This window comes from Bacillus rossius, chromosome 10, assembly GCF_032445375.1.
Source record: "Bacillus rossius redtenbacheri isolate Brsri chromosome 10, Brsri_v3, whole genome shotgun sequence".
Classification (NCBI taxonomy): Eukaryota; Metazoa; Arthropoda; class Insecta; order Phasmatodea; family Bacillidae; genus Bacillus; species Bacillus rossius.
The window spans coordinates 32,721,491-32,734,846 of record NC_086337.1 but is presented as its reverse complement, the minus strand read 5'-3'; the positions used below and the strand labels follow the sequence as shown (position 1 = coordinate 32,734,846).

At 38.0% G+C, this 13,356-nt stretch overlaps 1 protein-coding gene across 3 annotated transcripts in view; it reads left to right on the top strand.

The window, feature by feature from the left end:
* The first annotated feature begins 5,145 nt into the window (after nucleotides 1-5,145).
* The window catches only part of LOC134535928 (retinol dehydrogenase 11-like), a 49,991-nt gene continuing 41,780 nt past the window's right edge, over nucleotides 5,146-13,356 (top strand). Inside the window, exon 1 of one of the 3 annotated variants that reach the window (XM_063375318.1) lies at nucleotides 5,146-5,231. The gene's annotated coding sequence lies outside the window, so the exon portion shown is untranslated. Of the gene's footprint in view, nucleotides 5,232-11,827; nucleotides 11,997-13,356 lie in introns of those variants that run through there. The other 2 variants (XM_063375317.1, XM_063375319.1) reach the window with 2 other exon arrangements.

Below are 13,356 nucleotides of genomic sequence, written 5' to 3'. Positions count from 1 at the left end.
TTGTGACATGGTAGATCAGAATTGATTTTTCAGAACTGACAGTTTTGAAAATGATCTTTCACTTTCACAGTTTGTGATTGGTAGTGTCAAATACAAGCGCAGTGCTATTGCTACATTTGGAAATACATCAATTATATCACTGTTATATAAGTGCTGCAAAACCTTTTGTGGAGTGAATAATGTAACACTATCTTCAACTTGTTGCTCTCTGAGAAATGATGATAAGTGTAATAATTCATTTGTAATAACAGGCTGCAGATCCTTTCTGTATTTTCTGACCAACTCGGTAGCACTAGATTTGAGTTCATCTTCACTTGCTATAGTTAAGTTACAAAGAAACCCAAATGTTGAGGCAATATCTTTGTAGGAAGCAGCTCTCTTCTCCAGTTCCATGCGGAGCTTTTCAGCAATGCATAGAAATGAGGAAATTCTGAAATTCTCGCGGGATGTTACAACAGTTGAAAGTTCGTCTGTTCCATCCAAAAACCTTTTTTTTTTTTTTTGGAAGATCTAGTATCTACAAAAGTTTGTAACACATGGTTGCTTAGTTGTGTTGCTTTAACTTCAATTTCATAAAAATTATTTCGCAAATCGGAAACAAAATCTTTCAAAGAATTCATCAGTTGATGACCAGTTACGACATTGAGTCCAGGCATCTGTAGATGCTTGGTTACTGCACCGAATCTTTCCATAATGTTGTACCAAAATAAGGCCATAAAAGCAAATTCTAAATATTGCATTTTCTTCGTGAGGGAGTTCGCTTCCATCCTTGTGACTTGCGTTTCATTTTTGTCGTTGAACATATCATTAAATGTACAAAAAATCTCATCATAATGTATGACGAGAGTTTTCAATGCATCTTCTCTGCATGACCACCTTGTTTCCGACAAGCTCTTGACAGTGATTTTTGGCTTTCCGCTATTTCCTGTGCTTTCCGAAATAACTCCTTCAAGAACTGACCACCTGTGAGTGGAAGCAGCGAAAAATGGGTACAGCTTTTCTAAAAACAGAAACAGTTTTGTTGCATGAATACATTCACCAACACTGTTTTTTCCTACTAAGTTTACTGAACGTGCTGCACATGGAACATACAGCACAGAGCTGTTTATTTATTTAATGTGCGCTTGTAGGCCCTCGCATTTTCCTGACATGTTGGCTGCATTATCATAGCTCTGACCTCGGCAATCCTGGATATCAATGGTGTTGTCTTTTAGAGTACAGGTTACAACTTCACTTAAATTTCTTCCTGTGTGGCTGTAAATTGGAATGAAACACAAACACCTTTCCAAAATGTTACCGTTAAGGCAGTTTCTAAATACAAAAGATAACTGATCTGTATGGGAAACATCAGGTGTAGAATCAACTATCAGTGAATAATATTTGGCTTGTCTAATCTTATTTAGCATGTGTTTCCGAACTTTGTTGCCCATTAGCTCAATGAATTCTTCACATAGGTATATCACAAAAAAGATACGATACATGACCTTTTCCTTTGTTCCCATGTATCCTTAAATGTTCCTGAAAAAAGAATCAAACTGAGCAAGGAGTTCCAAAATTCCTAGGTAATTACCATTACGAGGTGATCCAAGCATCTGATTATCACCACGAAAAGGAAGACCACGACTGCACAAAAATTTTACAACTGTCACTACTCTAACAAGAACATTCTTCCAGTAATTTGTCTCAGTAGTCACTTGTGCATCTAAATGTGATGAAATTGACATTTTCTTATTTTTTCTTGAAACCCATTTTAAAGAACATGGTTTGTGTTCAATACTGTTTTCATGCTCCCTCAATTTTTCTTCTGTTTTCTTCCAATTAGAAAAACCATCTACAAATTTTGATAGTTTACAATTACTGAAAAGTTTGCACGCAAAGCAAAACACATTTCCCGTACATTTTGAGTACAATAACCATTTTCTCTCCTGTCGCTCTCCATTTTCAAGAACTCTCACAAATGCAGATGTTGTTAGTTAACGAGTACATTTTGGATATTGCCTAGCAGAAGCTGCGTAGTCTCCATCATTATTACTAAAAAAGTCCGGCCCCTTATTAACAAAATAACTAATCATTTCGTCAGTGATATTGCCAGGCCATGCCGCAGGATCTTGCTGGATTTCTTCTATTAACACTGCACTATCAAACTCTACACTTCTTTCAGTCCTAGCACAGTTTCTAGAAGTTATGGGAATTTCTGGAGTTGTGTTAATGAGATTACAATTAGGTATCTATTTTAATTACTTGTGTTTTCTTTAACTTTATCAGAGCTTGAAAGTGGTAAAGTCAAAGGCAACTTACCATCACAATCACATGGTTCTAGTGTTTGAAGAGGTTCATGGTTCTTTGTGAAGAAGGCCGTAAGTTTTGGAAGTTTGTTTATTTCTTCTTGTTCTCTTATTTATGCTTTACATTTGGAAGCACCACTATCAAATTTACGTACATTCATTTTGTGACATTATTATAAAACACAACCAATTAGCAATTATTATCAAACTAAAACTCTGGTGTAGTATCAAGGTCTGTTTACATTATTCCCGCCTAATGGACATCTCTATTGTTGAACACAACTACCAACATGAACATCATACACAAGTTCGTATGATTCATAAACCAACAAAATCATTAAAAGAAATAAAATCATTACTGCAAAAACAAAATTAATAGCTTTAAAATCTCAGTGAAAACATTTTTAGTTGCACAAATAGAATAAAACAGGGATATTGATTGTTGTTCGTCAATCTTACATTAAGAAGTTTTACGCGTACATTAATTACATGACATCTGTTGTAACTAAAACGAATCACACATCACATTAATCGACCTCTCGAATCGAACAATAGCACCCGTAGCGCCACAATCGCTGTTGTGGTATGTAATGAATCAGCTCGCTTTGTCCGCACTCCGCACCAGTAGTTATCGGCGACCAGTGGCGTAGCCAGGATTTGTGTATGGGGGGTGTTAAGAAGCATGCTCCCCCCCCCCCCCCCCTGTATTAAAGCGGGCGGTCCGGGGGTCCTCCCCCGGGAAAATTTGGATTTTAAGGTGTAAAATAGAGCTATTTTAGCAGTTTTCGGTACTTAAATTTAAATATTGTAATGGTAAAATTTTTATTAATTTTAATATGAAATTTGTTTGAGTGATGAATAAGAAATTAATTAAATATTTGGTGCTAAGGGGGGGGGGTGAACCCTTAAACACCCCCCCCCCCCCCCAAGGGCTACGCCCCTGTCGGCGACCGGCGTCGATGTTGGTGATTTACTCAGTAGTTATAAATAAAACCATACAAGTTACAGCACGGTGTGCTTTTATTGTGGAATCATGCTTTACAAAACTAAATAAATAGGTATCTAAATTTAAAGACAAGTTATTATTATACCAGATATAAAATGGGAATTCACTTTAAATAATGATATATTTTTTAAATAAAATTTGAGGCCCCCTAGAATGTGAGGCCCGGGGCAAATGCCCCTTTTGCCCCCCCCCCCCCCCCCAGACCAATTTTTTTTGAGGAAAATAAAAGGGAAATTTTCTCTAAAATCAGGAATTTTCCCCTGGAAGTAGGGAAATTTCTAGGCATTGTGAGGAAATTTGACACCAAGAATGCTGCCGTGTCGTCACAATCCAATACGGCGGACTGAACCTCACCCTGAACCCTGTCTCAGGAGCCCCTTTTATATTAATCAAATATTCTTCTATTGATCACAACCCTTCTATTGATCACAATTCCAAATAAATCAACCATGTTAAACTTTTGAAGGAAAAAATTCTTTGCATGACTTAATGTACATGGATTTTATTTCAAAGGAAGGCTGCCGCCATGAATAAAAGTTGATGTATTCAGAGGTGCCCCCCCCCCCCCCAAACACTATGACTCACCCCCCCTAACCTAATGATGCGCCCCCCCCCCCCCCCCGAAATTTTTTATGCCATTTTCTCAATGATTTACTCAGTTCTTTTATAATATTATACTTTTTTTAGTATTATATTTTATCACATTTTGCATTAATTAAAACAGATTTTCTAATAATAATTTTGGTCATATCAGGTAATATTTCCATCCTGAACCGACAGATGCCAAACTGCTTTTGTTGAGGAAAGTGCGGGGTTGCCAATTTGATTTACAGATCCCTTTGAATTATCAAAGCACCAGAAACGTATTTTCACATTAGAAGCTATAATTATGTAAATAATATATACATTTTTCTCGTCTTTCAACCACCCCCCCCCCCCCTGAAATTTTAATGACGCAGTCTGCGTCGTTACCCCCCCCTTGTGGGCACCCCTGATGTATTTAAAATGTTCCACTGTAGGTCGCGGTGTCGGGGTATATTTGTGGTTTACGTGATGAGTACCTACCGTATTTCTTTGAATTGTTATGTATCTTATGACATCACTGTATACAATACAAGAAACAGAGAAAATAATGAGTGGAGTATATTACAGCAGGCTAATTTAAATGCCCATGAAATCCTCTCGAAAAAGAGCTTGCGAAACATGTATTCCTACGGATCCATACACTGGCGTCACGACTGGCTGTAAACATTTTGGCGCAGGGACGTGCCATATATTCTTAAAAGTTTTTTTAATAGTGAAAAAAAGGGGAGGGGATAAGCGAATATAAATATTAATTTTGAATAATGTTTATTGGGGGTGAGATTTTGAATCATATATAGGCCTCTATATGTATTGCTACAGAAAAAGTTTATAATGACGTAAAATAAATCCAGATAATCAAAAACTAGATTTGCTACAAAAGAAACAGTTCTGTGCAATATTTTTCTTAATTTAAATGGTTATTTGTTTTTTTATGTGTTTTATTTAGTTTGTTATACGTGTAAATTTGGCTAACGTGGAAAAAAAAAGGTGGAAATTCCCCTTCTCTACTTTCACATCTTCCCCCCTCCTCAACACATTGTTCTGGCGGGAAACAAAATAAAAATGTATTAGATGAGAAGAGGGTTAAGATAAAAGATGTCAACGAAAGGAAACATAACCTTGGATAAAATGTGTCATAACCAGCCTCGCAACACTATACACAACTTGTTCGTGCTCGAGTGATGTAACGGCAGTATTGACAAAAAAAAAAACTTTTCCTCGTTAGGAGCAAGTCGGTCCGCGCAGCTCCTTTCGTGTCAAGGTTGCCAACTGCTTTTCGTTCTCCGTTTGCCCACGCCAGTGCGCAGAGGTTCTCACACGCTAGCGGTGGCAACAAGGCGGCTGCGCGCAGACCGGTAAGTTGGTTCCTCCGATATCCTTTAAGGCGGAGTCAACATTTACTCGCCGGAGACGTGTAACATGTAACCTCGGTAACGAGAAACTTCATCTCATGAAGTAGCCTGGCTTCTGGGTCGTAGCCGTGTCCTTGGCGAATAATTCACCGACGTTTCGGTCGACATTGCAGTCGCCATCATCAGGGAGCAGTTACCTACTAGGTCGACCGAAACGTCGGTGAGTTATTCGCCAAGGACACGGCTACAACCCAGAAGCCAAGCTACTTCAGACAATGGCCGTGAAAGCCTGCGAACATTATTAACTTCACCTCATGTTGCAAATACACGTATAATACGGAACTCGCACGAAATTCCACGTAGAATTATTCAAAATACTGCCGAGCGTGATAAATATACGCATTTTGTGTTTTCAACTACATTTCTTGATGCGAATCTCACAAAATTTCCGCACCTGTCGCTAGAATTCGCTGCCGGAGAAGCTTCGTTGATTTTTTGAATCATTTGATTAGCAGACCAAATTTTTAAACCATTTAATGAAATGGCTCCGACAAAAGCGATATAAATACTTTTAAAAAACAACTAAACCCCGGCTTTTGACTTGATTTTCGACAAAGGATTTTATAAAATAACTGCCCATCTTGTTTATATTCATTAAACAGTTAATACTATTTTTTTTTTGTTTGTAAACTTAAGTTCGCGCCTATCCGCCACAGATGGAAGCACCGTGGCTGTTGCCATGTGCCACAGATATAAGCATCGTAGCTGTTTCACATTTCCGTTCCTTGATTTCCGTCGCATTAACGAAATTACGCCCACCAAAAGCTGTAAACTGAGAGCTTAAATGTTATACATAAAAAAAATAACAGAGAAATATAAAGAACGTCGACTTCACAAGATTTGACCGCCATGTTTTCGAGTCAGCTGATTCTCAACTTCATACAGAGCGGTCGTGTGAATGGGAAGAGCAGGAAAGAGGTCGTTGGCATAGGAGGTAAATTCATATGTTTCATTTCCCTTACGGACGCTTGGCGTAACAACCAATGAGAGCAGAGTAGAGTTCCATTTTAGTGGAAGATGGGAACTGTATATGTTTATTTATCTCTCATAATCACGCGGTAGAAAATTATAAATATTCTCAGATATTCTTCCTTTAAAAAATATCACCACAATTATTTAGATAAGTTTCTTGTGATAAAAATACTAAAAAACTATTAATTAGGTCTTACCCTATCACAACCAAATAATGTAGGCTGGACAGCTGTTACGTGAAATTCATCCTTAAAATATGTACTTACTTACACCACCAATAGAGGTTATTTTCAATGTGACATTTCATTGGCTAAAATAAACACCTAAGAATTCAACTGTAAAACCGATTTTGTATAGGCCGTGTGTCTTGGTCATGTGCATGGTTTGAAATGCACTAGCCTGTGTTTTTTAATTGTGGAAGCAACCTTACTTTTGTGACATCTTACGTACTTAGAGAAATTCCAGAAAATTTAGAGGCCAGGGCACAACATATTTTTTTTTCTGATGCCACATCAGTAGTGTCCAAAAATTTTTAATTCATGCCGTTATTAATACAGTTTAAAAAACAAGAAATTTGCCTACGAATACAAAATTTGTTGAAATGAAATGTTACATCGTATTCATTTTGTTATGTCGTTGCTGCTTATTGAAGGTCTTATTACGTTCTTTCTTGCTTGGGGGACTTGAAGGGAATGAGAGGTTATAAAATAAGGTCTCGACATTAACGTTAGTTCCACTTCAATTTACTACAAGTCATCAGGATGGTCAACGCCGTCACTCGTCGAGTTAAAATCCTACAGAATATACTGAAGTCAATCTACGTGCCTCGCTATCACACCTGTTAGTCTCTTACCTCTGCTCTCTTGTCTAGCGCTCGCGGCAGACCTCTGGACGAGGCGGGAAGCGGCGTCGGAGAGCACCCCCACCCTCAAAATCCCCCTCTCGCAGTGATGCCAACTCCTGCAGAGTGTTCCCCCTAGGACCAACTTCAAATCCCACCCTAGATGCCGATTAAAAACACCCAAAGTTTTTATTGTACACCCTGTTTGAGAGCTAAAATTATTTTCTCTTGAACCTCATTTTGAACTTTCAATATAGATTATGCGTTTTTACATTTCCTTATTTTTCTGCCCAAACAGAGCGTAATAATTTTGGAAAATAAATTACATTCAGTATCTACAGTTTTATATATGAATATATATTTAAAGAATACAAGTTGAAGTTAGGGAAATGTCTCCCAACATTTCGTATATTTTTGCTGATTGTTTTTTCTTTTTGCATTCTGAAAAAAATTTGAACACGAATAATTAATTATTATTCGTGTTTTTTTTATTCCTTGGCACTACAGAAAAACATAAACGACTTACTTTGCAATCCAATAAAACTCGCGAGTAGACAACAAACTAACGGACACAACCTCAACGTGACAACTGACAACGTGAAAATATTGAGCGGTAGGCTAAAAGTAAAAGCGGAACATTCTTGATCAGCAAGTTGTTGGTCGTAGTGCAAATTTCAGCCACCAGCGCCACTTGTTTTGCTGTTATTTTTTCACTTTTTTTTTTCTCAAATGATACCTTTAGTTTCACGCCCTCAAATTTTTTTCTTAAATAATGTACCCGCTAAAAAAATCCCCCTAAAGAATCCCCTAAATAAATGTCCCCCCTAGAAAAACCTTTACATCTTGGTTCCCCCTAAATGTTGGGGGAAAACCCTCCAAGTTGGCATCCCTGTGGCCTCTCGCGCGTGGCTGTCGTATATGTGACCTTGGGTCCGCGGCATCGTTGACAGTCCTCGTTCCTCTCCTTCCTTTCGCTTTTCGCAACGGTGGTCAGCCTTGCTCCGAAGCGCTGTCCCAGTATTTCGCGCTGACACTGAGAACCACACATAACTTAGAAACACACAACTTAGAACAGTCATAACTTAGAAACCTCGAAAAAATCTACTTAACTTAAAACTGTCCTAAGTTAGAACGATCATAACTTAGAAACACGCAAGGAGAATCACACAACTTAGAAACGTCGTAACGTAGAAAGTCATAACTAAGAATTATCACAACTTAGAAACACATAACGTAGAACTGTCATATCTTAGAAACACGCAACGCAGAACCACACAACTTAGAAACGTCGTAACGTAGAAAGTCATAACTTATAAATATTACAACTTAGAAACACACAACTTAGAACTGTCATAACTTAGAAACTCGTAACTTAGAAACACACATCACCGAACCACATAACCTAGAACTATCATAACTTAGAAAAACACAACTTAGAACAGGCATAACTTAGAAGATTCTATCTTGTGTGTTTCTAAGTTATGTGTTTCTAAGTTGTGTGTTTCCAAGTTGTGACAGCACCCGTATTGCGCTGACGTCGCAGCGAGGCATCCCCGCACGTGTGTCGTAACAATTTGCGCAATTTGCTGACATGATTCAAACAAGTTTGATCATAATCGATTGCACGAATGGAACTTGCTGTTTAAAAATCTGGGAAAGTATTCAAAATCGGACTTCTTGCTCGAATTATTTATTACATGGAAATATTTGTGAACGATTTAATGTAAAAATTAAGAAAATTCAAGTCACTACAGTAAACGTTTTAAACAATTTTATGTAAATATGTCGTCTCTTTGCTCCCCTCCAAACGCAACCCTGCCTGTACGTGCGTTGCTGTCTCCGCGGTGCTGTTGCCTCTGCGAAGTGGTGGGAGCAGCGACAAATTTTGCCCTAAGACAAGTCGTGACCAGAGAAGTGAAAGTTGCAGGGCCAAGTCACCGCGACTTTGTTGCTAATAGCGACATCGTAATCCCGAAGCTTCAAGAGCGGCATATTATGGAAGGACATAAAACCTTGTTGGTAATGTATATGGGTGAGAGAGATTTTTAGAAACGAACTATGTAATAGTGTGTATTCGTGCATGGTACTGGAAGAACTAAGATTTTTAATTTAAAAAAAATGAATTTTATGTTTTATTAAGTTTTTTTGTAATCTAGCTATTCAAGTGTTCATTATCAACATCTACTGTGTGGCATTGATCATAACCAATTTTAAAAAAAAATTAAATGATGTATGCTCAGATAAACCAAATTAGCTCATATTGTATTGCTATGATTCATTATACATTTCTCTAGATAAGCGGAATGTTTTCTGTAATACTTCAGAAATTTTTAAAAATGAAAAATGTATACTGGATTTTTTAAAAATATATTCTGCACATTACTGTAATAATTTTGAAACACACAGAAACTGGGCAGTGCCCTACTTCGGTGCAATAAAATAGTGACTTTTTTTTTGGTTCTGTTCGTCATTTCGCGTCAGGAGATAACATTTAGGTTAAAGTTATTTCGTGGAGATTAACTGGCCACTGGGGCCGGACAAGCTGCGTTAGGCGTGTCGCGTGTCGCTTCTCAATAGATGGCTGCTTGCCCTCGGAAAGTCGCCATCTGTTGAGCAGCGCCGTTACTCTTAGCGTCAAGCGACCCGCGACGTCCCTATCGCTACTCCAAGAGAGCGCGACGTGATGTTTACATTTTCGCTCGCGGGTTGTGGCCTGACCACGGTCTAAGAAGGGGAGGTCTGGACACTCCCCAACCAGGCCAGCATGCAAAAGTGGCACACCTAATGTCTCCGTAGTTCCTCTCCGCTCCACCATCTGACCTGTAGCGCTGCTTGTTCTGCGGTGGTATTTTAAGCTTTGTTGTTATGAACAACTCAACATAATATTCATTTAAATTTTCATTTAAATGTTAAAAATGCATTAATCTCCATATATCGATTCTGTATAAAAATGGATGTGTTTTTGTTTTATAAGTTTGGGAATTATCTCATAAATGAGGTACTTAAATTAGGTTACATAGTATTGTTTCCACATTAGCATTGGCGGGAAGACGGGAACTTCATTGTGAGCAAGGAGCATTGATTGTTAGTAAAGAGAATAAGCGTGTATTATTGTAATTGTGAGAATGCCTAACCATTGTGTTGCACCTGGATGCAAAACAAATTATCAGGCAAAGTCGGACGAGAAAGTTGCGATATTCCGAGTTCCCAATAATGACAATGATAGGCAATTGTGGCAGAAAGCAATTCCACGAGACAAGTTTGTCCTTAAAAGATCCCATTATGTATGCGAAAAACATTTTGTGGAAGACGACATTCTCACAAAAAAGGATCACAAAGATTAGTTCGGAAACGTCATTGGAATAGTAAGTTAAATTTTATTATTTGTATGAATGTAGTCTAAAGAATACCTACTTATTTTTGTATAGGCCCGACTTTTTTAAAAATGGAATGTATGATGAATTTTATTAATGACCAGCAAAACCCTGATAATACCTGTTTGTAAGTAGTTTGACAATACACCATTATTTATTAAAATACAAAATTTGCGAAACGAGTGCGGTCTCTTCCTTAAAAAAAATAATAAAAATCCCACAATATTTTTATTCAGTTCTCTAAACTTTCCTTTGTTATTTCAAAAGGCGAAGATACGAAATTCCAACTAGTTTAGAAGTAATCGCAGTTTGTAATTTACATTACAATACCTGACGATGGCACTTATTTGTGTAGAAAATAATGTATTGTAAATGCAGGTTTGTTATTGTTATTCAAATACGTAAATCAGCCAAGTTATGTACTTTGATTCACCCTTTAAATTTAAATGTTAAAATATAGTGTAATTATTATTATTATTCGATGAATTTTAAAACGTACGTTACAAAGAACGATGTTTGTTTATTAAGTAAAGTATAATTTTAAAATTCGCCGTCGAAGTTTTTTACTGTTCATTAAAGGTATTGTGTGTGTAGACAAAGTTTCATATTGGAACAGAAAAACATAAGAAAGAATTTTTTTACAAATTAGAAATAGGTATGTATGTTTTTGTTTTTTATTATCGCGTATTTTCACGTTTTTTTTGTTCTTAGCTGAAAAGAGATAATATAATAAAGCCGCTCTAATGAGATTTAATTGTTTCTTGGTTAACAAAAACTGTTAATTATCAAATATTGTTAACTGTTAATATTCGATTTATTATTATTTACGTGAAGTCATACTGTACGCGTACGCAATACGACTCGATTCGTTGCTGTAACATAACATAGCATGTTATGCGGTATCAGAACTAACGAGTAACGTAACGATACGAAAGTAACGAGTACTAATTGTTATAGTAACGAATACATACGGGTACGTTTTTTTCGTTACTTTTACACCTCTAGATTTTAAACTATCGTTGTATCGTATATGTATTATTTACCTCTTGTTTGTTTTTCAAAAGAATTGACAAATTCATAATAACTTCTAGTGATATATTTCCACCGCAAGACACCTAGCGCTAGAGTTGAATAGCGGACGTCGAACGAACTATGGAGACAATAAGTAGTCACTTTTATCTGGCGAGTGTCCAGACCTCCCCTTCTTAGACCGTGGGCCTGACCCTGGGACTTAAACAGTTACAGTCGCGACAGCTACACGCGACATGGCTGTCGCCGCGACAGTAAACATTCCCCATCCCTGCCTCTGTGCCGACTCCCGTGTCGCAGTCTGTGTAAGCCTGCGCTCGGCGCAAGAGCTGTTCGGTTCGAGTCCCGTGTGAGCCCTTGTGGTGTCGAATCAAACTGCGAAACTGTAAGTAACAATTCAGTAAAATAGCGTATGATTGGTTCATCGGGGACGAAAATTATCAACAAGCTAAGCATCAGAGAAGTGAGTGGAAAATTTTCCGTGAGTTTTGAGTGAGTTCTGTTTTCTGTAGACTGGTAGGTACATTTTAAACAACAATTTTATCAGTTTGTAGAGGGTAGCATGGGTAGGCTACTAACCATCTCTAAAAATTTTAATGAGTCATTATGTTGTAAAGAAAGACCAAATATACATTGTATTTGGTTCTGTTTGCATTAAAAAGTTTATAAAATTTAATTGTCTGTTTTTGTGAAAGTTGGAAAATGATCCGGTTTTCAGAAAATTTTCTGGTAAATAACAGGAAAATTTTTCCCAAAATATTTTTTCCGGAAAAACATCTCTACTAAGCTTTTTTAATAGTTAATGGTTCAAGAGTCACAGGGCAACCTTTTTTTTTTTATTTACTAGAGGAAAATTTCATTCCCGGGTCCCATGACTGAAAGTTGTGTCGCCCCTCCACCTCAGCACCTCGAAAGGCAACGGTAGACCACTGCACGATCATCTCTCCTAGTCCTCGCATCTCGCCGCGGTGACGGCCAGGGATCCAAGCCAGCCTTCGGCCTCATCAACCCGCGTGAAGGTGTCAACGCGAAATTTACACATCGCTCAGGATTTCTTGAATTCAGTGCATTTGTCTATTCAAATGTCGTTTTATTGGTTTCGTTTTTAACGTGTATTTTATGGATAGTGAAAGAAAAAAAAAAAGGAAACTTTTTTTTCTCGTAAATTGTAAGTGGTACTTATAGGGAAGTGCAGAGAGATTTTATATTTAATATTTCAGCTTTATACTATAGGGTCATCGCTTTAAGTCCCATAGAGTGCGCGTTACAGACGAGAAAACTTCATTCCAGTTCGTTGCCTGGCGCGTAGGGGCGAAGAGAGCGTGTGATGCGAGAGCCAGTGTCACCCTTAGCGCCCCTGCGCTTCTAGAACTCGCGTGCCCGACCAGACGTAGCAAAATTATTGCAGTCTGTGTCGGGACACGGCCGCCAAGTTTTCAACTTGTATACGTCGTCGTGTAAATGGTCCGTTAGACACCGGCGAGGGGCACTTTTTTTTTTTTACAGTCCGTTGTACTGGAACTTACGGGCTATAACTCCCAAGTTAAGGCTCGGGGGTAGCGGGGGGTGGTATTTTCGGACGCAGAAGGCTACGCTCTATCATGCAACGATGTAAAACCTCGACCGATAAGAGTGCAGTAATTGCCTTGCACAAGTTGCAGCGTATCTGCACGTCGGTCCGATGCACATTCCATGCACATGCAGCCTAGCGGACCGATCGTGACCTAAGCTCGCTCAGGCATATACGTGAGTTGGGATTACCTACTAGACGCGGTGTCGCGTCAACTTATTCTACATCAATGATACCAAGAAGTATTGGATATTAATTTCTATTTTCAACAAGTAAAACAAG